Genomic DNA, 26,052 nt, shown 5'->3' with positions numbered 1-26,052 from the left:
GAATACTTATTTGCTCATTTGTAATAGGACTCTCGACTATTAAAGGGGTAGAAACTTATAATAGGTAGCAAATATTGTCTTCCCTTATAGGAAAGTCTACATGGGAAGCCCATCATTATCATTATCTTTTCAGTTCAACAGACATTTTTTAAGCACCTGGATCAAAATGACCTGTACGTTTTATCCCAAGGATGTTTTGTGTCTATAAACACTTTTATTAGAACTATACCAACACCGAGTTATCACAGAGAGATACCATTTCCAGAGCAAACTGCATTAAGCCAATTTATACCTTGACCAATTTTCTAAAATTTTCTCTTCTGATTGGCAGGTTCAGCCATTTAGGAAAGACCGATGACCTTTCTGCATGATGGCATTAACTACAAAGATCATCCAAGAGCCACAGTCACAAAGCCAGTCTCTGAATATGGTTCTTCAAAGAAATCTTATAACTGAACAGGTATGCAAATAATTGCATGTAATGCATATATATGTTTTACTATTAGATTCTCATATCAAGTAGTGATGTATAAACTTGGAATCTCCAGAGCTAGACCAATACTGCTCACTACCCAATATCAGGGTATTACTAAAATGAATTCTTAAAAATTGTATAGCCAGTTTAACCTAACTTGCCCTATTCCCTGATAGCCTTATTACAGGCCCAGCTGTAACTTATCTTGGCCATCTAGGTTTACCCATCTAGGTTTACCCATGCTTTGCTTCCTGTCGAGTCTTTCTAGTTCACCTTCTGGAATTCCAATCTGGGTAGAGAGGGAGAGCCAGTTAATTACTCTTTCATCCTCCTGAAGCACTTCTGTTCTTCTGAGATTCAAGGAAGACATTTACTATACTCCCGTCTCTCTCTCCTGTTGCTGTCATTTAGCAACATCCCAGTCAACCACCTAACCTCATTCCCCTCAACACACACATTGTTCATTAAATGCTCAGTATCTAGCCTCTGTCTTTCTCTCGACCCCAGATATGTCCATGGTCCTCTATGATCTCAATTGCCTCATGAACTCCTTTTCAACATCTCAGCCTGTTTTTCCATGATGACCTTCACCTCCCTTCCACTTTATACCTCCTTACCATGGCCAGACCCTAGATAATGTCACTGCCTGCAACAGCTCCACATCTAAAACAACACATTCAGTTATCCAACAACTTGGACAAGCAGCCTTCTACCCTGTTTCCATCATCCAGTTGCTCCCCGCTTTTGCTCTCCTGGGACCTGCTAACTCTTGATCCTCCTGCTTTCTTCCTCTCTGCTAGTCCTCTTCTGTCTTCGTTTTCTTCCCTATCCAACTGAGATTTCATGCTGCTTCTCTTGTCTCTGTTCTCATAGCTCCTTTCTATTGTTTTTTAGTCTAAAACCCAAACCCTGGATCAACCTTAGTGTGTGATTTTTCAATACCCATATCTGGGTTGTAAAATATTGCTATAGAAAATCTCAAAATAGTGCATATTGATGGCACTATAAATTCATGGCCTCCAACTTCAATTGAGCATTTGGTATTGCCTGGCTCTCCAAAGTGGTTCAAGTCTTCTCACTTTCCCCTGTCTATAACTTTGATATCTCTTCCCTCAGTCTCATGTTTTCTGTCACAGAGAAAACAGAGGCATCAACTGGGGAACTTCCCTCAGCTTCCCACAATTAGCTAACAAATGTGCATGTAGCCACATCCGTCCTTTACTTTTTCCTCCAGTCAAAATGCAATAATAATGCGTTATCTGATCTCAGGCTGATCCCTCTGATAGTGCTGTGTGTAGACCTTTTAACTTGGAGGGACTGCACGGCATCTATTTCCCTTTTCTTCTCCCGTCTTCAACTTTTATCTCTCTACTGCTCTTCGCTGTTAGCGTTTAAACATATGCAAGTCTCTAGCTATTATTCTTTCTTCCCCATATGACTAGAAGCAACATTTTTTTAAAGGAAAAAAAGAGAGAAAGTATCTCTTAGTTCAGGGTTATTTAACTTTTTCACTTGTTATGACTCGTATAATGGCCTATAACATATTTTCTAGTGTTTAAAGCAAACTGGTTTTAAATGCTACAAAATTGCTCACCTGGAAAATTATTTACCACTTAGAATTCAAATATTTTATAAGTTCTTAATTGCTCAGTATTGTTTTCTTCTTTAAACTTTTAAATTACAAAATATACAAAAGGTATAAAACATAAATGTATAGTTTAATGAATAACTATAAAACAAATACCCACTTAACTGTCATTTAGATCAAGGAAATAACCCCATCCTATATGTCCCTTCTAAATTGATCTCACCCTTCTAGAGATAACCACCATCCTGAATTTTATTATAATGATTCCTCACCTTTTCTTTATGGGTTTAACCCTTTCTTTGTCCCTCCAGGCCCATTCCTCCCCTTCTCCATCCTGCTCCATCCACTGGGAAGCTAGCTTGTATATCAACAGATTCCTTTGGCCTCTGGCTTCTAGTTAGGTTTAGTCAATGCAGAGATCAGAGGGAGCAGAATGAGATAGGATATTTCCTTCCCCTGGCTCCTCCTCTGCAGAGTCTCCTTTGTCACCACTGTATTAGTTGAGTTATCTGGAGTAATAGAACCAACATGATGTTTGTATATATATGTGTGTGTTGTGTGTGTTTGTATATACAAACATATACATATATGTATATAATGTGTGTACCCACACACATATGCACACATATACACACACATCTCTATATATTGAGAGAGAGAGAGAGAGATATTTATTTTAAGGAATTGGCTCATGCAATTGTGGAGACTCAAATAAATCCACAATCTACAGGGTAGGCTGGCAGGCTGGAGACCTAGGGAAAAGTTGCAGTTTGAGTTCAAAGGCAGTCTGCTGGCTGAAATCCTTCTTGGTTGAGGGAGGACAGACAATCTTTTTTCTATTAAGGCCTTCGAGTGATTTGATAAGTCCCATCCACATTACAGAGGGTAATCAGCTTTATTCAAAGTCCAACAATTTAAATGTCAATCTCATCCAAAAAATACCTTCACAGAAGCAACCAAGTATATGGACCCCATGACCCAGCCGTATTAGTCTGTTCTCACACTGCTAATAAAGACATACCTGAGACTGCATAATTTATAAAGGAAAGAGGTTTAATGGACTCACGATCATGGCAGAAGGTGAAGGAGGAGCAAAGGCATGTCTTACATGGTGGCAGGCAAGAGAATGTGTGCAGGAGAATTGCCCTTTATAAAACCATCAGATCTCATAAGACTTATTCACTATCATGAGAACGGCATGGGAAAAACTCACCCCCATGATTCAGTTACCTCCCACTGGGCCCCTCTCATGACACGTGGGGATTATGGGAGCTGCAATTCAAGATGAAATTTTCATGGGGACATAGCCAAATCATATCATTTCACCCCTGGCACCTCCCAAATCTCATGTCCTCACATTTCAGCACCAATCATGCCTTCCCAACAGTTCCCCAAAGTCTTCACTCATTTTAGCATTAACTCAAAAGTCCACCAGTCCAAAGTCTCATCTGAGATAAGGCAAGTACCTTCCACCTAGGAGCCTGTAAAATCAAAAGCAAGTTAGTTACTTCCTAGATACAATGGGGGTACAGGCATTGGGTAAATATACTATTCCAAATGGGAGAAATTGGCCAAAATGAAGGGACTACAGGCTCCATGCAAGTCTTAAATCCCGTGGGGCAGTCAAATCTTAAAACTCTAAAATCATCTCTTTTGACTCCATGTCTCACATGCAGGTCACACTGATGCAAGAGGTGGGCTCCCATGGCTCTGCCCATGTGGCTTTGCAGGGTATAACCTCCCCTCCTGGCTGCTTTCATGGGCTGGTATTGAGTGTCTGCGGCTTTTCCAGGTGCACAGTGCAAGCTGTCGGTGAATCTACCATTCTGGGGTTTGGAGGACGGCAGCCCTCTTCTCACACCTCCACTAGGCAGTGCCCCAGTGGGGACTCTGTGTGGGGGCTCCCACCCCACATTTCCCTCTGCACTGCCCTAGCAGAGGTTCTCCATGAGTGCTCTGCCCCCGCAGTAAACTTTTGCCTGGACATCTAGGCATTTCCATACATCCTCTGAAATCTAGGTAGAGGTTCCCAAACCTCAATTCTTGTCTTCTGTGCACCTGCAGGCTCAGCCCCACATGGAAGCTGCCAAGGGTTGGGGCTTGCACACTCTAAGCCACGGCCTGAGCTTTGGCCCCTTTTAGCCACGGCTGGAGCAGCTGGGATGCAGGGCACCAAGTCCATAGGCTGCACACAGCAGGGGGGCCCTGGGCCTGGCCCAGGAAACCATTTTTCCCTTCTAGTCCTTGCGCCTGTGATGGGAGGGGATGCTGCAAGGTCTCTGATGTGCCCTGGAGACATTTTGCCCATTGTCTTTGCTAATCACCAGATTAACATTTGACTCCTCCTTACTTATGCAATTTTCTGCAGCTGGCTTGAATTTCTCCCCAGAAAATGGGTTTTTCTTTTCTGTTGCATTGTTAGACTGCAAATTTTTCAAACTTTTATGCTCTGCTTCCTCTTGAACATTTTGCTGCTTAGAAATTTCTTTCGCCAGATACCCTAAATCATCTCTCTCAAGTTCAACGTTCCACAGATCTCTAGGGCAGAGGCAAAATGCTGTCAGTCTCAGCATAGCAAGAGTGACCTTTACTCCAGTTCCCAACAAGTTCCTCATCTCCATCTGAGACCACCTCAGCCTGAACTTTATTGTCCATATCATTATCAGCATTTTGGTCAAAGCCATTCAACAAGTTTCTTGGAAGTTCTAAACTTCCCCACATCTTCCTGTCTTCTTCTGAGCCCTCCAAACTGTTTCAACCTCTGCTTGTTACTCAGTTCCAAAGTCGCTTCCACATTTTCATGTATCTTTACAGCAGCACCCTGCTCTACTGGTACCAATTTATTGTATTAGTCTGTTCTTAGACTGCTAATAAAGACATACCTGAGACTGTGTAATGTATAAATAAAAAGATGTTTAATGGACACACAGTTTCACATGGCTGGGGAGGCCTCACAATCATGGCAGAAGGCAAGGAGGAGCAAAGGCATGTCTTACATGGCAGCAGACAAGAGAACATACGCAGGGGAACTGCCCTTTATAAAACCATCAGATCTCATGAGTCTCATTCACTATCATGAGAACAGCCCAGGAAAAACCTGCCCCATGAGTCAATTACCTTCCACCAGGTCCCTCCCCTGACACATGGGGATTATGGGAGCTACAATTCAAGGTGAGATTTGGGTGGGGACATAGCCAAACCATATCACCAGCCAAGCTGACACATAAAATTAACCGTCACACCAACCAAAGGCCACATTTCTATTTTTTTGAGATGGAGCCTCGCTCTGTTGCCCAGGCTAGAGTGCAGTGGTGCAATCTCAGCTCTCTGCAACCTCTGCCTCCCAGGTTCAACCAATTCTCCTGCCTCAGCCTCCCAAGTAACTCAGACTACTGGAGTACATCACCACCATGCCCAGCTAATTTTTTTTTTTTTTTTTGTATTTTTAGTAGAGATGGGGTTTTGCCATGTTGGGCAGGCTGGTCTTGAACTCCTGACCTCAGGTGATCTGCCTGCCTCAGCCTCCCAAAGTGTTGGGATTACAGGCATGAGCCACCACACCTGGCCCAATTAAAAATTTAATAGGCCTTTTTAGACATAGAGAATTCTGCCTTTTATTTTTAAAATACACACACTCACACACACACACACACACACACACTCCTAATTTAGGGTCCTGAGAGGTTTGCATTTTTTACAAATCTTCTCCCTAACTAAAATGGCTTAAAGTAGCTAATATCTGGACCCCTTATTCAAGTATTTTGGCATTACAACTATTATTTGTTTGTTGTTATTTGCTATTTGGGATTACAGGTATGAGCCACTGCGCTCAGCCCAAAAGGCCACATTTTTTATGAGACTTACCTTTCCATGCACCTCTCTCAGGCGTAGGATTGGTTACGGCTCTGGCTGTTATGAGCCCGAGGGCATGCACCATTCCTTGTAGTTTTTCCTAAACTCTGCCCACACCTTTTATTAAACAGTCCTTAATTATTCAGCTTAAGTATGCCAATACACTTTGCAAGCATGCAATCCTAAATCATATAATTACCTGCTTTTGAATTTGATATAAATGGAGTCATGGTGTATATTTTCCTGTGTTGTGCTCCTTTTGTTCCGTGTTATTTATAGAAGCTTCATCCATATTGTTGTATATAACAGTTCTTTCATCTTTGTTGCTGTATGGAATTCTAATACATGAATATACCATGGTTTATGTATCCATTCTAGTGTTGATGACTATGTGTGTTGTTTCCTGATTTAAGCTATCATAAACAGTGCATCTAGGAACATTTTGATATATGCATCTATATACACATTTTTCTCTATGGTATATATGTAGGATTGGAATTACCACATCATAAAATATACATATATTTAATTTTATGAGAGAATGCCAGACAATTTTCCAAAGTGGTAGCTTCAATTTACACTGCACCCATAGTACACAGCGATTCTGTTACTCTCTATCCTCACCAAAGTAACCATCCTGTTATTTTCACACTTTTGTATTTTTGCCAGTTCTGGTGGGCAGTGAGTCATCGTGATTTTCATTTGCATTTCCTTGACAATAATAAGATTGACTTTATTAGCCATTTGGGTTTGTCTTTTTATGTGGTATCTGTTGAACTCTTGTCCATATTTTACATTGAGTGGTTTTTGTTCTAGATCTGAACAAATTCTTTCTGTATTCTAGATTTTAGTTTTTGTTAGCTATATCTGTTACTTATATGGCTTCTCATTCTGTAGTTTATCTTTTAATTTCTTTGTTTTGCTGAACTGAAGTTCTTTAGTTTAATGAAATCAAATTTATCAATATTTTCCTTTATAAGTAGGATTTTTTCTGTCTTGTTAAAGAAATTCTTCCCTACCCTGAGATCATAAAATTTTTTCTATATTATTTTTAGTAGTGTTATATTTTGCCTCTCACATGTAGGTATTTAATCTACCTGCAAATAATTTTTATACATAACACAAAACAGGAAAACAATTTTCTTTTTCTCCATATGGATATTCTATTGTTTGAATTTCATTTTTTGAAGAGTTTCCTTTCCCTATTGCTCTGCAGTACCATCTACTTCATATGTTAAGTGTCTGTGCTTTTCTATTCGTCTACTTGGTTATCCTGTCAATACTATGCTGCCTTAATTATTTCACCTTTGAAAAATATGTCTCGTCTTGGCCCTTTGCAATCTTACATAATTTTTTTTTTTTTTTTTTTTTTTTGAGATGGAATCTCTCTCTGTTCCCCAGGCTGGAGTGCAGTGGCGCGATCTCGGCTCACTGCCACCTCTGCCTCCCAGGTTCACGCCATTCTCCTGCCTCAGCCTCCCGAGTAGCTGAGGCTACAGGCATGCACCACCACGCCCAGCTAATTTTTGTATTTTCAGTAGAGACAGGGTTTTACCGTGTTGGCCAGGATGGTCTTGATCTCCTGACCTTGTGAACTGCCTGCCTTGGCCTCCCAAAGTGCTGGGATTACTGGTATTAGCCACCACACCGGGCCACAATCTTATATAAATTTTATAATCAGACTATCAAGTTACACAAAGGAAAGAAGTTAAGATTTTAACTGCGATTGTATTAAGTCTATGAATTAATATGGGATTCTGTTTTCCAACTTATAAACATAGTATGTATCTCTTCACTTATTTAAGTCTTCTTTAATGTTTTTCAGTAATGTTTTATTCCTACATACTGGATATTTTTAGATGTTATTATAAAGTGAATATAAAGGGAATCATTTCCTGTTTCATCATCTACCTCTTTCTTATTGGTGTATAAAAATACTGTTGATTTTTTGAAATTGATTTGCCTTCATAACTCTGCTAAGTCCCATTATTAATTCTAATAATTAAGACAAACTTCCTCAAAGTTTGTTAAAAATGATTCTGTCTTTCTTATATGCCATTCATTTCTCAACTCACTACAAACTGTTTCCTCCTCCACCACTCCAGTCACACTGCTATTTCAAGGTCACCAACAGCCCTCAAATTGCCCAATCCGAAGGACATCCTTAGCTTTCTCAAGAGCTTACAGACCTTTCCCCCTTTTTGAAATGCCATCTTTTTTTCCTTCTATTGCAAAATGCTCTTGTTTTTTCAACTTCTCTGCTGCAGGATTACTTGTTCAGTCAGTCTCTTACATGTTGATGTTTCTTAGGGTTCTGTCCTAGACTCTTTTCTCTCCTCTTGCTATACATTGTTCCTCCTGGAGCCCTTTCATCTGCTCTCATGACTTCAGTGATTGCCCCTACATTGATGATTCTCAGATTTCAAATTCTCAGATCCCATATTACTCTCTTGGGCCTCGAGCCTGTATATCCAATTGCCTAGTCATCCCCAGTTGATCTTCCCCAGCAAGCTTAATAATAAAAATTCACTAACTTTATCTAAAATAATATATCTATGCAAACTCAGCATGTATAGAATTTAAATTACCCAAGGCAAATATAAAAGAAAAATAAAATAGAGATATAAAAAATTAGAGAAAAGGGATAAAGTCATCATTTTCAGATGATACGATTGTATGCCTGGAAGTCCCAAGAGAATCAACAAGAAAACGAACTAAAACAAATTGAAAAATTAAGTAAATTGTCTGGGAACAAATGTATGCATGCATAATCTATATATGTAAACAACACCCACTTATAAACTTAATAGGAGAAAATATTTCACTGACAGTAATAACAAAAAGGATAAAATCTCTTGGAATGCAACTAACTGGAAATGCATGAGATCTATATGAAGAAAACTTTAAACATTAATAAAAAAGCAATTAGAAAAACAACATGGAAAAGGCTTTCCCTGTTTGCTCTAGTTACTATTAGGATAACAAATAAAATTATCCTAGAGTTTAGGGGCTTAAAACAGCCATTTCATTTTACTGACAAATTCCGTGGGTCAGAGGTTAGACAGAACACAATAGGAATGGCTTGTATCTGCTCCATGATGTCTGGGGCCTCAGGTGGGAAAACTCAAATGACTTGCGGTGATTTAACATCCTTAAGTGGCCCAGCGACTCGAGGCTGGAATCATCCGGAGGCACCTTCACTTTCATGTCTGACAGGTGATGCTTGTTGTTGGCTAGGACTTCAGCTGGGGCTGATAACCAGTTGCCCTACACGTACCCTGCCCTTGCATTCCTCACAGCATAGAGGCCTCAGGGTAGTTGGACATCTTACATGGTGGCGCCGGGGTACAGAAGTGGTGGCGCCAGGGTACAGAAGTGGGTGTGCCAGTGAACAAGGAGAAAATTACATCACTTTTTATAACCTAGTCTTAGAATTCACACAGTGTCACTTCAGCTGCATTCTACCGGGTACAACTCAGAGACAAGATGGCTCAGGTTAAAGGGGCGAGGACGTAGACCCCATTTCTTGATGAGAGGAGTGTCAAGGTCACATTGTGGGATGGGAAATACTGGTGCAGCATCTTTGGAAAATGTAATCTGAGATACATGTTCTTGGATGCCATCATTTGAATCTCAATTCTTAATTAGTTAATATATAAATGTTATGTGAATGTCCCCATGCCCAACTTACATGTAATTGTTGTCCAATACTTCAGCATTCTTTTTTTTTTAACTGTAAAACTTAGTCATTATTCTTGTTCTAAAGGTCCGTGTCTGTTTGAACGAATCCATGTGTTAATCACTCTCTTTTCTTATCTTTCCTTCTCACATTCGTTCTTCCTCCAGGATTTCCTTGTTCCTAAAATTCCTCCTTTAGTAGTTCTTTCACAGCTAGGGCCTATTCATGGTAAATTCTTCTGATTTCTGTCTGAAAATAAGCTTTCATTTAACTTTTTTTCTTGAATGATATTTAGCTGACTATAGAATTCTAAGATTCACTAATGTTAGCTTCTGATTTACATATTTTTATTAAAAAATACTTTCGCATCAAAATACCCTCAGGGTCAAAAACAGTAGGGTCAAAATGGCAAAATCAAACTCTACATTGCCCTGTTATATTATACAAGTGACTTGATAAGACTTGTTTCTGATAGCAGGGATCTTATTGTCTCTTTAACATTAAAGCAGAAATATTAAACAAATATTAATAAAGGTATACTTTGCATAAAAATTATGTATATATATGCACATGTGTATTTGTGTGACTTTAAAACAAATAAATATTGTTGAAGGTTTGGATAATGTATTCAGAGTTTCTGTTTAGATAAGATTGAGAAGGGGAGAAATTGTCCTCTTTTCTAGTTACTGAAGAAAAAAATCATTAGAATGTAAGAATTTACATAAATGATGAAAGGAATGAGAAGGGAGAGAACTTAATTTACCTGTCTGATGTAAAGGAGATCTATCTTAGATTATCTACTGGTGTATTAGTCTGTCCTCACACACTATAAAGACATACCTGAGACTAGGTAATTTATAAAGAAAAGAGATTTAATTGGCTCACAATTCTGCAGGCTGTACAGGATTCTGCTTCTGGGGAAGCCTCAGGAAATTTCCAAGCATGGCAGAAGGTGAAAGGGAAGCAGGCACGTCTCCACCCATTAGTGGCTGGGGTAGGAGGAAGGGAGGGAAGGGGGTGGTACTGCACACTTTTAACCAACCAGATCTCGTGAGAACTCACTCACTATCAGAAGATCAGCAAGGGGGAAATCCGCCCCCATGATCCAATCACCTCCCGCCCGCACCTCCTCCAACACCGGGAATTACAATTCGACATGAGATTTGGGTGGGGACACAAATCCTAACCATATCAACTGGGCAGTTCCTCTAGGAAGTGAGTGAATCCTCTCCTTATTCAGGAAGACTTCACAGCCTAATAGAATCAAGTGGGCCATTAAAGGATCTGTTACTAATCAGTCTAAAAGAAGGTCTGCGACATGGGTTTTTGTTTCGCTGCTGGGAGAGGGAGGAAAAGTAAGGAGATAGCTAACTTCCTTTTGGAATATCAAAAAAGAAAATTTGGGAATGTTTCTGAGTAATAAAAACCCATGGAAAAACACCAGAGATATAATTCTATTGAGATAGATTTTGACCAACTCTTGTTGAGATGTCAGTTAATGTTCGTGTGTTTCTTGACAGTTGTTAGCTGGAAAATAATCATTGAAAATGAAAAGACTTCTCACAATGAAGTAAAAAACTGGGTAACTATTAGATTACGGAAAAAATTTAATCTAGTTTATAATCATTATAGAGTTGGGTTTAAAGCGAGCTCCCCACAAACACTCAATTCATTTTCTTTTTACAAAGTTATATTAGAGGAGTGTACTTCATACGCATTATTACCAGCTGAACTTTGTTGTATTTTTAAAAGAAAAATTTTAGTCACTGAGCTCTGTACATAAAACTGAAAAAGTTGAAAATCAGATAACCTTTCATTGTGATTAAACCATTAATATATTTTTAAATGGTCATTGACCTGCTAGTAACATGGAATTATTGAATTTCTTGAATGAAATACTTAATTATATATGCTATGGTTGAAATTATGGTGTCCCTTCCAAAATTCATGTTGAAAGTTTATCCCCAATGCAACCATGTTAAGGGATGTGGCCTTTGGCAGGTGATTAAGTCATAAATACTCCCTCCTGGCTGGGCTTGGTGGCTCACACCTGTAATCCCAGCACTTTAGGAGGCTGAGGTGGGCGAATACTTGAGTCCAGGAATTCGACACCAGCTTGGGCAACATGGCAAAACCCATCTTTGCAAAAAATACAAAAAATAAAAATAAATAAATGAATAAAATAGCCAGGTGCGGTGGTATGTGCCTGTAGTCCTAGCTACTCAGGAAGCGAAGGTGGGAGGATCACTTGAGCCTGGGAGGTTGAGGCTGCAGTGAGCTGAGATCTTGCCATTGCACTCCAGCCTGGGTGACAGAGGGAGACTCTGTCTCAAAAAAAAAAAAATAAATAAAAGTACTCTATCCTCATGTATGGGATTAATACCCCTATAAAAGGGCTCAAGTTTGAAGGGTACGCTGTGTTGACCCTCTGTCCCTTCCACCATATAAGGATGCAGCATTCTTCCCTTCCAGAGGATGCAGCAATAAGGCACCATCTTGGAAATGGAGACTGATCCTCACCAAATGTCCGTGCCTCAGTCTTGGACTTCCCAGCCTCTAAAACCGTGAGAAATAAATTTCTGTTCTTTATGAATTACCCAGTCTCAGGTACTATGTTATAGCATTACAGATGGACTAAGGCTATATATATATATATTTATTTATTTTTTTAGGCAATATATTTATAAGGAACATATTATGGGGCTGGTTTTAACTCTTTAATTAATACTTTATTTTATTAATCATTTAAAGGAGACCTATATTTTATTTAAAACTATTTTTATAGATTGACATGTAACATTTTATACATGAGTCTAAATAAAATAATTTTAAAAGTTAAGTGGAAAAAATTACTACCTCCTATCAACTATTTCATATTAATCTGTTTTGATTCCACAGAAAGATTTGCCACCTCCTTAGACTAGCAGCTGCTATAGTCATGTGTCTGCCACATGTCCTTAGACTGTCTAATACTCAGAGCTAATAGAATGGATTATTTAGGCACAAAAACAAACAGAGGGGTCAGACAGAGAGCTATTTTTCCAATGAAAGAATTTATACATTTTATAATACACAAACATGAAAAATACTGCATTCAGGGGTTGCAAATGAAAGAAAAGTCTAGAGAAATGTAGATAATAATAAAAAGTATTTCCAAGGTCAAGACCATCAGATCTCTGCCAAACTCTTTTTTCACTTACATCAAAGTGAGACTTTGTCTCTCTCTGTCTCTGTGAGTGTGTGTGTGTGTGTGTATGCACTGTGAGGGAGACAGTCTTCTTCTGTCTGTGTATTTGTGTATCTGCATGCACATTTGTCAGTGTTTGTGTGTCTGTTGGGTCTTGAACGTAGAATACAGGAAGTGGGATGATAATGTTATAAAAGGAAGAAAGTCCATTTCTATTGGAGTCTATCTTCCATTGTATAAGAAAAAAGAATATGTTTTTATTACCAAAAACTCTGAACAATATGTGAAATAATTGAGTGATTTAATGTCTATAGGTTTTTAATTTTTATGAAGCTATTTTATTACAAAAGAAATGTTTATTATTTTGTTTCAAATAAACAAATCCAACCAACCATTGATAATCACTTGATATATACCTTTCCAGATATTTTTGTGAATATATGATATATATCCTTCCAGACATTTTTATGAATTATGCATACATATTTTTGAAAAATGAAAATTTTTTTTTTTTTACTGGTTTTTTTTTTTTTTCTTTGAGATAGGCTCTCACTCTGGTTGCCCAGGCTGGAGTGCAGTGGTGCAGTCTCGGCCCACTGCAGCCTCCACCTACTGGATTAAAGCAATTCTTCTGCCTCAGCCTCCCAAGTAGCTGGGACTACTGTCATGTGCCACCAGGTCCAGCTAATTTCTGTATTTTTAGTGGAGATGAGGTTTCACCATGTTGGCCAGGCTGGTCTCGAACTCATGACCTCAAGGGTTCCACCTGGCTCGGCCTCCAAAAGTGCTGGGATTACAGGCATGAACCACCGTGCCTGGCCCTAAATAAACCATTTTTTAAACAATGTAGCAAGAAGTCAATAAATACTTTTTCATTCTATCCCTAATACATAGCACAGCATAGAGTACATGGTAGACATTCAGAAAGTATCTGTTAAAGAAATAGAGAAATACTTTGTGATCATCTGTATAAGTTCTTTGCCATTTTCCCTAATTTCGAATATTTTTGTACTTATTTATGAATTCCATATGAAGTGAGGATTTTAGCCCTTTGCTAAATATGTTCCAAATACTGTTTTCCCTTGCTTATACTTAAACTTTTCTTTACCAAAAGAACAGAAAATAATACTCAAACATATAGTTAGACTTAGTCAAATGAAAAAGACGTCAGATTTAATGCAAATGGTACTTTATAGGAAATTTTAAAGAAATAAATGAAGTAAATGCAAAGTACAGGAGCGAAGTGCTGAATGTTCCTCAGTAGATTTTTTGCTCTATTTCTTTTTTTCTTTTTATTTTTTTGAAGTTGAGTCTTCCTCTATCACCCAGGCTGGAGTGTAGTGGTGCAATAATTGCTCACTGCAGCCTCAAACTCATGGGCTCAAGCAAACCTCCTTCTTAAACTTCCAAAGTAGCTAGACTATAGGTGTGTGCCAACATGCCCAGTTCATTTATAAAACTTTTTTTTTGTAGGAATGGGGTCATACTATGTTGCCCAGGCTTGTCTGGAACTTCTGGTCTCGAGTGGTGGTCCTGCCTTGGCCTCTGAAAGTGCTAGGATTACAGGTGTGAGCCACTGTGTCTGGCCTCTGACTATTTAAATAAAGATACAAGAATGACTCATAGATGGTAATGTAGAATATATCTAAGAGCAGAAAATTTTTGAGTTAGACAAATTGGTTCTTATTTTATTTCTGCCCCTGGGCAGCTGACTGATAGGGTAGAGTCACTTGATGCCTCTGAGCATCTGTAAATTGGGGACGCTCAGGCCTCTCTCCCAGAGTTGTGCCTGGAAGTGCTCTGCAAATGGTCTCTGTCTCTTTGTGAATTCTGTCCCTTGATGAATATTTCCAAATTGGATACATATGTTTAAATATGAGGACAAACTACTTTTTGAACCCCAGGATGTGCTGTGGTTCTCTGCCAAAAACTTGAAGATAACATGAAAAATTGTGCGTGTGTGTGTGTGTTTTGGTTTTGCCATAATTTTTTTTAACACCTGGGTTTTATGGTGTCATGTTTTACTCCTCTTAGTGAGAAGGTTTTTGTTTTTTTTCCTCTACTGACTCTGTTGACTGAAAGCAAGTACTATGTGCTCTTAAGTTTCCCCTTGAGAGAATTTTGGTATCATGAAATGGAAGTACTAGTACAGTTTAAAATGGAAAAAGCTACTGAACAATCCTTTAAGGATTTAAATATACTCCATTAACTTTTGTTCAGTAAAAGTAATATCATCAAATGGTGTAATTCACTATTGTTGTTACTGTATTTTTCTAGAACGTCACTGAATTAGAAATCTAGCTTTATGATTGCTGTGTATTGTCATCAATCTGTAAAACATATGAAGTCTGTCAAGCTCTCAAATGTAACCGTTGTACAAAGTCTACATCTCATGGCAACTTTCACAAAGTGGTGTCTTCTCAGCCTGCAAATATTTGTTCTGACACTGCTCTTACTTATAGGAATCTTCTAACATTTTGTCTAAGCACAAAAGCTTTCACTATTTTCATGAAATTAATTATAGACCTGTTGAGGGGATCTAGTTTACAAATTATTTTCTTGACAACTAGCTTAATACTATTTTCTTCCTAAACTGAAGATGCTTTCTCTTTGTCTAGCCAAGATCAGAATACTATAGATTTGGATTTAAGTGAGTGGGAATGAAGCTCAATACTAATATACTGTATGCTACCAGTATAGATGTTTTAGTTAAAATATTATTAAAACAATAATGATAAAAATATTTTTATTACAAAAAATAGTAGATTTTTTTGTTAGAACAACTATTGATTAGTTTATTCTCTCCTTATCAAAGGTTTACAAAGCCCTCTTGGAGAAGCAGGTTCCTGTGGGAATGTGGTTAAATCTCCCAAGCTAGCAGAGTGTTTTTACTACAATAAGACAGTGATTAATTGTGTCCCACTGGGCACTGGCCTGATAAGGTAAGAGACTAACCCTGCCTCCAAAGAATTATTGCAGTTGCCACAATTTTCTGCTTTATATCAAGAGGTTAAGTGACCTAGGAATTAGAATTCTAGAATTGTAGAATTTCAGAGTTATAAAGGACTTTAGAAATCATAACTCACATTTTACAGATAAAGCAAATAGTGCAAAATACATACATGTTACTTGTTAATTAACTATTTTAAGAATCTTTGTGGCCTTTGCTATATTTGGCTGTTTGAACATTAGGGAGTATCAGTAAACTACAAAAATTGTTTTTTCAAATTCTTGTGGTGTGGATTCTTCACCTCATCTAAGTAACTGAAGTGATAAGAAGGAAAATACTTTAAGAAATAAAGATGAAAATTATGTGAATCCATATATCTGATAACATGGCTTAGAACTATACTCATACCATACACTAGTACATATAAAACTGGTGAAATCTGAATCAAGTCAGTGGTTTAGAGCAATGTCAAGTTCCTGGTTTTGATATTGTACTACAGTTATATAAGATGTAGTACTGGGGCTGGGCACGGTGGCTCAGGCCTGTAATCCCAGCATTTTGGGAGACCGAGCTGGGCAGATCACTGAGGCCAGGAATTTGAGACCAGCCTGGCCAATATGGCGAAATCCCATCTCTAAAAAAATTTTTTTGGCCAGTTGCGGTGGCTCAAGTCTGTAATCCCAGCACTTTGAGAGGCTGAGGCAGGCAGATCAAGGGGTCAGGAGATCGAGACCAGCCTGACCAACATGGTGGAACCCCGTGTCTACTAAAAATACAAAAATTAGCCAGCCATGGTGGCACACGCCTGTAATCCCAGCTGCTCTGGAGCCTGAGGCAGGAGAATCACTTGAACCTGGGAGGTGGAGGTTGCATTGAGCTGAGATTGCACCACTGCACTCCAGCCTGGGTGATGGAGCAAGACTCCGTCTAAAAAAAAAATTTAAATGTAGTTATTGGGGGAAACTGCATGAAGGGCAAACAAGAACTCACTGCTAACTAAAACAAAAATTAAAAAATATAGATAGCTACTATGAAATTGCTTTTTTGACACGATTAAATATTTATAAACTATAGGTGGTTAGAATTTAATATAAAAATAATTACCACATGAGATACTGCTTTAGCTTTCACCCCTTTGATCATTCCTCATGACTCCCTAACTGTTAATATTTTCACAAGTTTTTTCTTCTTGACGCTCTTCATAGAAAACTGATTAATATCCATGGTTTCGGGGGCCAGCTCTATGTTGAAGTCCCCAGATCTTTCTGTCTGGCCCAGAAGTCCCATTCAAACTCCAACTCTTTACTAGATTGCTCTTGCTATATCTTTGCATGGTGTCTGACACAAACAGTAGGCTTTCAAGAAATATTAGATGAATGAATGAATGAATGAATAAATAACTTTTCAAATAGCTATACGATATTTATACTTGAAAGTCTCACAGTCTTCTAAATTCGAAATATAGCAAAACAAAACCAGAATTTCTTCCCACTAAGCTTACCCACCAAACTTGCTCACTCTGGCAATTTCCGTATTTCTCCCATTTCTACTATTTTCTAATCCAACCAAGCCTTTAAAATGTAAGCTGCCTTGGACTCTTCCTTCACTTTTATTTACCATATATGTCTAAGCAGTTATCTCTTGTGTCCATTTTCCTCTCAAATATCCTTTATATTCATCCCTTCTATTTCATTTCTATGGCTACTGTGTTTTTGTTGTTGTTGCTAAATGTTTCTCATTTTTCTCCCTGCTCTTAGTCGTGATTCCTCTTTAGTCTATTTGGTATACTAACTTCTGGTAAATGTTTCCAATTGGCCAGGTCACCACACTAAGAGCGTGATCATAATCCTTGATGCTACTTATGGAGTGCTCACTGTATACCAGGCACTGTGATACTTACTGTACATATATTATCTCATTTACACTTTATGACAGCCCTGTGAAGCAGGCATCATTTATCCCCATTTTATAAATGAGAAAACTGAGGGTCCAAGAGATTTACAAATGTGCCACATTGTTTAAGTAGCAGAGCCAGGATATGAACTCGTTAGCCTGTTTACAATCATTATGAAACACCATTCTCCTAAATATAAATACATTTTGTTCCTTCATTAAAATATACCCAGCAGAACCTCAACCGGCAAAAATAGAAGCTCAATGAATCGCAGGTATTGAAAGCACTTTATTAAATGAGTTGAACAGAGCAGGGTGCATGCTGAAAGCTCCCACTGACCTTCAAGCCTGCACCTTCCATTTGTTCCAGCTCACAGTGCCCCACTCCCACCCCTTTCAAATCTCGGGGAGATTTTATAGTTATTGTTGTTGCCCTCAGGTAATAAATAAATACTCTTTTTTTAAGTAATTGAGTTGAGTTTGCTGTAATAAATAAATAAATAATAATAATTTTTTTGCTGCTCTCAGGTAATAAATGAGTAGTCTTTTGATTTTTGTAACTGAATCCAGTTCGGTGTAATAAACCAAACGTTAATCTCATTTCATTTAAAACTTCTTCCCATTCCCAGTAGAGTTTTGCTCCAGGCTTGGAAGTCTACAGTGGAGAAGTGAGGGAACTTTGGTCAGCTGCTTTTCCTCTCCTCAGCTCCCCTTCTCCCTCATCGGTTTCTGTTTTTGGCCTCTTCAAAGCTGCAAGAGGGAAGGACAAAAAGGTAAGATGGGAAAAGTTCTTACTTAACTGCATAGTTATGACTGACATTAGTGCCCTTAGGAGTGGCAAATAACCCAAGGTTTTGTCTCTTGGAAGCCTTCTGGGAGCCTCTACAGCATTTCTGGCCAGATAACAATCTAGTCCCTGAGCATCTAGGAGTCGGCCTGACACTGCCTCTTCAGATGGAGCCTGCTGTGAGAATTTCAGACTGGCTCCCTTCACTTATGCTTGCATCAAGTCCACAGCTTGCTGTGAACTTAGCCTTCTCTCTCTTTACTCTAGACCACAACATGCTCATTTCATTCCAGCCCCACTGTCTGCTTACTTTCCTCTCCCACGTTTCCTCCTCTCTGCCAATCTCAATGTAATTCCCATCTAATCGCAGTGCATACCTTTTTCCATGAAGTATTTCCTTATTTATTCCTTCCCACAGTGATTTTCCCAAACGAAAGTCCCAAGCTCTCTAGTCTGTACCAAAAGAAAAAAGAAGAGATCAGTTTTACTTAAGAAGCTTGAGTACATATATTAAATATGGACCCCAGGGTACACATCATTTTTAACATTCCACGTAATTAAATATGAAGTAAGCATAGGCACTTCTGCTGCTTACTGAAACACATGATTGCCTCAAAGAAATGCACTTGTATAATTATTTGAGCTGTGAGCTGCTTTTTTTTTTTTTTCATGGAATGTCATTTTCACTTGAAAGAATGACAGACAAAAACACCCAACTATGGTTATAGGGAGCTGGGTATTTGGCAGGTATTTTCTCGAATGTAAAAGAAGCATGTCTGTCATTTGAAGGAAAACAATTGACAGTGTTTATTGCCAATAATAAATTGAGCTTTAAAGCAAAAATTAGAACTTGGGAAAACTTGCATCCAGAATGATGAGCTTGACAATTTGTGGTGGTTTTGTAGCTGTGGCTACACATTCTTCAATACTGTGCCCTTCAAGAGGCAGAGGTTACCTTCCCTCCCCTTGATTGTGGAGTTGATTGTTTCTAGTGATGAGCTATCATATTGAGATTAGTTATAAAATGACTGTGGCTCCCATCTTGAGCGGACTGTCTTGTTCTCTCTCTGTGTCTCTCTCTCTCCTTGCCACTCCTCTTTCTTTTGAACTGCTCACCATGGGACAATCCGCCAGGTTGTGAGGTGGCCCTGAGAGAGGGAAGCCAGCTGAGGACAGACTCAAGCAGCCTATGGAGAGGCCACATGGTAAGGAACTGAAGGTTCCCAGCAACCATGGGAATGAACTTGGGAGTAGATCTTCTGAAGCAGCCAAAAGGCGCATGAGTGAGCTTGGAATTGGACCATCCCTCAGTTGAGTCCTAAGATGACCACAGCCCAGCCAACAGCTTGACTGTAACCTCTCGAGTGATTTCAAGCCAGAACCACCTAGCTAAGCCACTCTTAAATTCCTTACCCAGAGAAACTGTGAGATAATAAAAGTTTATTGTTTTAAGTTGCTGAGTTGGGGTAATTTGCTATGCAGCAATAGATAATTAATACAACAGGTTTCTAATATTTAAAGCTTTTCTGATAAGAGCAGTGGTGATATTAGCAAAGATTTGTCTTTTGTTTTGGGACTTTTTTGGGGGCACTTATTATAAAATTAAACATGTCAATAAAAGATCTTGAGAGAACCAATATTATTCAAATAATCAATGCATGATGTTATAAAATTATGCATTAGTAAATGAGCCATTCAAAGTGGAGGATAGATCTATAAATTTTAATGTAACAGAGCATAAAAAGTTCATTGATGTGGTATTTAGGTTGCACCTAATCTTTAAGAAATTACCATTTTGTTTTGTTTTGTTTTGTTTGGAGACAGGGTCTTACTCTGTCCCCTGACTTGGAGTGCAGTGGTGCAATCCTAGCTGTTAGTTTACTGCAACTTTGAACTCCTAGACTCAGTGCTGCTCCCATCTCAGCCACCTGCACAACAGACTAATTTTTAAAATTTGTTGTAAAGACAGGGTCTCGCTATGTTGCTTAGGGTGGTCTCAAACTCCTGACCCCAAGCAGTCCTCTTGCCTCGATCTACCAAAGTGCTGGGATTACAGGCATGAGCCACCGTGCCAAGGCATCATTTGTTGAGTGCTGCTGTAGGATCAAAGAGTAATGCCCACTGTTATCTGGAAAAACTATTACAATACTCCTTTCTTTTACAATTACATATCAGTGTGAAGCAGGATTTTCTTTATGTATTTTACCGAAAACAACGTACTGCAACAGCTTAAATTCAGAAGCAGATAGGAGAAACAAATGTTTTCTATGGTACTAGACATTGAAGAGATTTGTAAAAATGCAAACAGTACCAGTCAGCTTACTGCATTTTTTATTTTAGAAAATAGTTATTTTTCATAGAAAATGTTATTATTTTGCTAGTTTTTAAATGAATTGTATTAGTTTTATTTTGCTATGTAAAAATTACCATGATATGACAGGGTGCAGTGGCTCACGCCTGTAACCCCAGCACTTTGGGAGGCCAAGGTGGGTGGATCACGAGGTCAGGAGATCGAGACCATCCTGGCTAACACAGTGAAATCCCGTCTCTACTAAAAATACAAAAATTAGCCAGGAGCGGTGGCGGGCACCTTTAGTCCCAGCTACTCAGGAGGCTGAGGCAGGAGACTGGCATGAACCCGGGAGGTGGAGGTTGCAGTGAGTCGAGATCATGCCACTGCACTCCAGTCTGGGTGACAGAGCGATACTCGATCTCAAAACAACAACAACAAAAAATTACCACAAGATTTAGCAGCTTAAAACAGTTGATATTTATTATCTTATTGTTTCTATGGGTCAGGAGTCCAGGTGTAGCTTAGTTGGGTGTCTCTGGCTCAGGATCTCTCACAAAGCTATAATTAAGTGTTAGTGGGGTGACAGTCATCTTAAGGCTTGACTGAGTGAGGATCTGTTTTTAAGCTCACTATATGGCTATTGACAGGACCCAGGTCCTCACTGCTGTTGGCCAGAGACATTGGTTCCTTGCCACATGGATCTTTCCATAGGACAACTCTCAACATGGTAGCTGGTTTTCCTCAGAGAGAGATGGGGATTCAGAGAGAGAAAGAGCAAGCAAGACAGAAGCCACGGCCTTTTTGTAACCTGTTATCTGAAGTAACATTCCATTGCTTCTGCTCTATTCAAGGGAATTAATAAGGGAAGTGGATTACACCAGGGCATGAAGACCAGGAGGCAGGGATCAGTGGCCACCTAAGAAGCTGTATATCATATGATTTAACAAATATTTCTTACATTTCTCAGTGTTTGTTTCTAATAAGATAATTGTAATAGATATAACTCACATAAACAGAAGCTATTAGGGAGTTCTCAACAATACATAAGAGTGTAAACGGGTTTGTTTGTTTGTTTTTGAGTCAGGGTTTCACTCTTATCGCCTAGGCTGGAGTGCAGTGGCGCGATCTTGGCTCACTGCAACCTCCACCTCCCAGGTCCAAGCGATTCTCCTGCCTCCACCTCTCAAGTAGCTGGGAGTACAGGTGCATGCCACCACACCCAGCTAACGTTTGCATTTGTAGTAGAGATAGGGTTTCACCATGCTGGCCAGGCTGGTCTGAAACTCCTGACCTCAAGTGATCTGCTCGCCTCAACCTCCCAAAGTGCTGGGATTACAGGCGTGAGCCACCATGCCTGGCCAAACATGTTTTTAAGACTAAAAAGTTTGAGAATTACTGCTTTAGAAATACAAATATTGACTTGACATGGTAAAGCTGCAGGACATTATTCAGGAGTTGATAATATATGCCTTACTTTTATTATTATTCATAACTATAAACCCTTACTTACAAAATAGTATTTATAGTAGCACTATGAGATATAGAAATTCATATTGAAATATAGTAGCCTATGTCACAGGCATGTATACAGTAGATGTGGTATGAAGACTTCATACTGTATGAACTGTATATTTTTTCACATTTGAAAACACATCATTTAAATTTTTTAAAATGATGCCTATTCCATATATTAAATACTTAGATTGGTAGCATTCAATAATTCGTGATTTTATTATATTATTATTTTGTTGGATTGGTGTGTTATGTAGCTTCCTCTGGTGCCATCTCTGGGCTACATCTAGAGTTGTCTTGGACAAATAAGAATTATCCTGCCCTCCCTGGTAGAAAGGGGAGGGCAAAGAGCTGTTCTTGTGTGTATTTCTTTTTAATTGACTTCAGCTCAAAATAATTATGTCAAAGTGGCATATTTTGAAGTGGTGTATTCTTCGATCTTTCGCATGTAAGAATTATTTTTGTACAAAGTAATTTAGAAGTCTCTAAGATGATTTGTTGGTATTGGCTGAAAATAAATTTAGTTTCATGGAAAATTTAGATAAATTCACACATAGTGAATTATGTCATGTCCGGGCTCCCTCCTAAAGAGGTATCATCATCAACTTGCTGGCAGTGTTGGGTTTAAAACAAAGGGTGGGATGCAAAAAGGTGGGATCCTTTTTCATTTTTATTTTTAGCACTGCTGAGTGAACATGACACTTTTCTATAGTTACGTAGAGTTACATAAAATGACCAGTTTTCTTTTTCATTATGTTTGAACATTGTTGGTTTGACCAAGGAAATTTGCTTAAGTAGTTAGGTAATTAAGTAATATACTCTATGACCATAGCTGAAGGGATTAAAATACAAAATCTATACTTTAAGTCATGCTCTGCAGAGGTTACCATCTTAGTAGACTTCTAACTAAAGATCATAACAATATATGGCACTTATATATACATATATATACACACACACCATATATATGGACTATATGTACTTAAAATGTATGTAATACTTATTTATTTGCCCTTTTTTGAGACAAAGTCTTGCTCTCTTTCCCAGGCTGGAGTGTAGTGGTGTGAGCCTGGGTCACTGCAGCCTTGACCTCCTGGGCTCAAGTGTTCCTCCCACCTCAGCCTCCAGAGTAGCTAGGACTACAGGTGTGTGACACCACACCAGGCCAATTTTTTTATGTTTTGAAGAGACGGGGTCTTGCTGTGTTACCCAGGCTGGTCTCAGAATCCTGGGCTCAAGCAATCCTTCTCCCTTGGCCTCCCAAAGTTCTGGAATTTACAGGTGTGAGCCACCTGGTCTGGACTTTGCTTTTCTTGAAATGCTTCAATTATAGTTTGCCTATTTCCTAAATGGAAGATTCTATCAGGAGATACTCAGCTGGATGGTAATGACTACAGATTGTTAAGATCCAAAAAAGAGAAAGATGTCAGTTCAAAATATATTTATAACACAAAGTTTTCTAAGGCTAAAATAAGACCTATATTTTAATCAGGGGAATATTTAATATTATATATAGTTAACTTTTTCAAGTGTTATAGAATGCAGGTATCCAACATTCATCTCAAAATGTGAACAAGTTACTAATGAAAGAAATGGTTTTTCAAGGTTTTCTTTATAGTTTTACAACATGTGTGTGTACTCCTAATATGCTGTTTAGTTTAAAATGTTTTTGAACTTCATATAAATAAAATCCTGTTGTGCTTTTTTTCTGTACCTTGCTTTTTCTCATTCAAAATTATTACATCCCTGAAATTTATTCATTATGTTGCATGTAGTTATAATTCATTCATTTTTATTGCTGTATGGCAGCTATTATGCATGTATTATGCTTTATTAATTCTACAGTTGATGAATATTTGGGTTGCTTAAACTTATTAATATTTCAATTGTAGCAGTGAACATTCTCGTATCTAGGTCTCCTGGTGCTGGCGGGGATATTTCTATGTTTGGAAGCAGTGATCACAGCTATGGGTATCTTCAGTTGTACTTGATGATACTAATTGTTTTTTAAAGTAAGCATGCCAATTTACATTCTCACTACCAGTGCATGAGCATTCCTGAGCTCTCCATTATTGCTAGCCCTTAATGTAATACAAAAACAATGAAGAAAATGAAGAAATGCAAGGAAAACTTGATGAAAATACAATTTGTGGAAGATTTTAACATTTCTTTTTCAGTAACATGTCTAGTAGGCAAAAATTAGTGGGCTATAAAAGAATTGAATAGTACAATCAATAAATTCAACGTATTGTATTCTTGCATTATTTGACTAGAGTAATATGTCTCCTTTGTATGATTTAGAACATTTGTGAAAAAACTGGTATGTAGTTGGCCACAAAGAAAACCTTAAAATCAGAAAACCTGGAGAGTTTATAGACCATATTCTCAGATCTAAAAGCCAATCAAGTAGAAATAAATAATAATATAATATTAAACCTTAATTACTGGGAAGTTATAAAATGTAATTAAGATAGTCCTTGGAGCAAAAAGAAATCAAAGGAAGCATTGAAAAGACCTCTTCTTTAAAAAATAAATGGCATATAGTGAAAGGCATATTTAGAGTACTTTCATTATTAAAGAAGAAAAACTAAAAGTAAGGGAACTTTGTACTTAACCTTAAATTCTTCCTGAGCATAGATTAAAGAAAAAGGAAAAAATATTCTCGTTGTTTAGTGCCCATTTATAAGTAAGAACATGTAGAATTTGGTTTTCTGTTCCTGCATTATTTTGCTTAGGATAATGGCCTTCAGCTCTATCCATGCTGCTGCAAAAAACATGATCTCATTCTTTTTTTATAGCTGCATAGTATTCCATGGTGGGTATATACCACATTTCCTTTATCTGGTACCTCATTGTGTTTTTGATTTGCATTTCTCTAATTATTAGTGATGTTGAACAGGCTTTCATAGGCTTCGTGGCTGCAAGTATGTCTTCTAATTGGGTCTTTTCTTCTCTTACACTGAAATTGTTGATCCCTAACATTATTAACCTAATAATATGTTTGTCCTGTACTCTAAGAAAAATAATTTCAAATAACGAAACCAATATTAATACTAACAAGAAAATGACTGAATGAGACTTAACATGTCTTTTTGGTTTATTGTCCTTGGAATGTGTTGTACTGTGTTTTAAATTCACTCCAAATAAATCCTTTCATGGTGTTATTATGTAACCAATTTGATATACAGTTTTAAAAACATTTTAGGGATTGTTTTTTAAAAATAAGTATTTTGAAATTGTTTACATGTATATTCTTTTGATCTCTACTGCATTACATATCTACATTTACCTTACTCATATATTTATCAATACTACCCCCATAAACCTGCTATACTTTTATTTTCTAGTCTCAGAGATATACAATAATAGACTGTCTGCAATTAATTATATATAATAATGGACAGTTCCCAATTAATGTACTCAGTATTATTTACCAGAAAACAGCAGAAAGGGAAATGTTCTTATTGTGTCTGTTTTCTGGTCTTATGGAGCTCATATTGTCTTGTTGGGATATGTCACATGAGCCAGTATTCACTAAAACGGGTTACAGTTTTTCAAACATAGTGCTTTGTGGGGGAAAAGTTTTCTTTCTGTAATGTTTGATAAAACATGTGTGTCTATGTGTATTTATATGTGTGTCTTATGGGTCTTAGGTGCTTGCATTTACATATATGTTAGTTGACTCCCTAATGAATTTTTTAATGATAAAATTTTTCAGCTTGGCTGAGATATAACTAACAGATTTTATTGTATTCATTCAGGAAGATTTTTAAAATTATTATTTTTATATATTTAGGGAGTACAAGTGCAGTTTTGTTATATGGATATATTGTGAA

At 37.9% G+C, this 26,052-nt stretch overlaps 1 protein-coding gene and 1 long non-coding RNA gene across 6 annotated transcripts in view; one reads left to right on the top strand and one right to left on the bottom strand.

The window, feature by feature from the left end:
- Positions 1 to 328: 328 nt before the first annotated feature.
- The window catches only part of SPATA9 (spermatogenesis associated 9), a 58,598-nt gene continuing 32,874 nt past the window's right edge, over positions 329 to 26,052 (top strand). For 2 of the 5 annotated variants that reach the window (XR_006698804.2, XR_010587499.2), the window contains exons 1-3: positions 329 to 460; positions 15,597 to 15,723; positions 18,254 to 18,397. The gene's annotated coding sequence lies outside the window, so the exon portion shown is untranslated. Of the gene's footprint in view, positions 461 to 14,048; positions 14,348 to 15,596; positions 15,724 to 18,253; positions 19,322 to 19,545; positions 19,864 to 26,052 lie in introns of those variants that run through there. The other 3 variants (XR_006698805.2, XR_012413938.1, XM_073993888.1) reach the window with 3 other exon arrangements.
- The window catches only part of LOC135971328 (uncharacterized), a 50,278-nt gene continuing 42,121 nt past the window's right edge, over positions 17,896 to 26,052 (bottom strand). The window contains exons 2-3 of the long non-coding RNA XR_010587500.2: positions 18,789 to 18,864; positions 17,896 to 18,374 (exon numbers count right to left, since the gene is read on the bottom strand). This is a non-coding gene — a long non-coding RNA (uncharacterized lncRNA). The remainder of the gene's footprint in view (positions 18,375 to 18,788; positions 18,865 to 26,052) is intronic.

The sequence above is a fragment of the Macaca fascicularis genome, chromosome 6 (genome assembly GCF_037993035.2).
Source record: "Macaca fascicularis isolate 582-1 chromosome 6, T2T-MFA8v1.1".
Lineage (NCBI taxonomy): Eukaryota > Metazoa > Chordata > Mammalia > Primates > Cercopithecidae > Macaca > Macaca fascicularis.
The sequence above is the reverse complement of the archived record's forward strand: the minus strand, read 5'-3'. Positions and strand labels throughout refer to the sequence as shown.